Raw genomic sequence first — 957 nt, forward strand, 5'->3', positions numbered from 1 at the left:
CCGGTCCCTTAAAAAAAAAAAAAAAAAATTAAGCTGCGGAATTTTTTTTCTTCCCCTTGTCTGTGCGTGTTTCCCCCACCGCCACCCCCAAAATAATAATAAAAAAAAAAATTAAAAAATAAAAGTGAAGGAGCTGGGAGCTTTTTATTCCTTAATAACATACAGAAGTGCGTGTCCGTGAGCAAACCAAATCTCTCCCTTCTGCCTCCTTGGGTAATATCGCGACAAATAAACCCGAGCCCCCATTTCTTTGGGAAATCGGCCCGGTTTGGACCGAGCGCTCATTTGGGCGAATTCCCGCTGCCGGCGCTCCGGGCGCGCAGGCTCCGCTCCCAGCCCTTGCCCGTTTATCCGTGATTTTGTGGTATTTTCCCTCCCCCCCAAAATCGCGCCCTGAGTCCGGAGATTTGCGGAGAAATCGCCCCCCCCCCAAAAAAAAAGAAAAAAAGAAATCAAATCTGGGAAAGCAAAGACTGAGATGGAAATATACAAATCAATAGAGACAAATGTCAAGACGTTTTAAAATGACATTTTCATTAACTCCGAGTCACCATATTATGTCTGGTATATTGAATAAAGTACTTATAATATAATTAGGTATAGCGAGATGACGACTGTTACCCAGACCAGCGGCATAATCTTTAACTACTTAACTACTTGATAGACTCATTAATGGACTAATTGATTAGGAAAAGTGTTCCAGCTCCTCCTCTCCCTGCGAGGGGCAGGTGCTGTCCTGTTTTACCACATTAACCTTTTCAGCGCTTTTCAACAGGGTCGCGACACATTACAAATGGTCAGCTTTAATCATGATGTCAGCTCATTAACCCGGAAAGACCCCGCACTGAAATACAATTTAAGAAATCGTCCTTCATCCCGCTCCGCCGCCCCGGCTGGTCCCGCACTCAGACCCCAGCACCCCTCCCGCCGGCGGGGAGCGGGGCAAAGGGGCTCCGG

The sequence above is a fragment of the Egretta garzetta genome, unplaced genomic scaffold (assembly GCF_000687185.1).
Source record: "Egretta garzetta isolate BGI_Z169 unplaced genomic scaffold, ASM68718v1 scaffold386, whole genome shotgun sequence".
Taxonomy (NCBI): domain Eukaryota; kingdom Metazoa; phylum Chordata; class Aves; order Pelecaniformes; family Ardeidae; genus Egretta; species Egretta garzetta.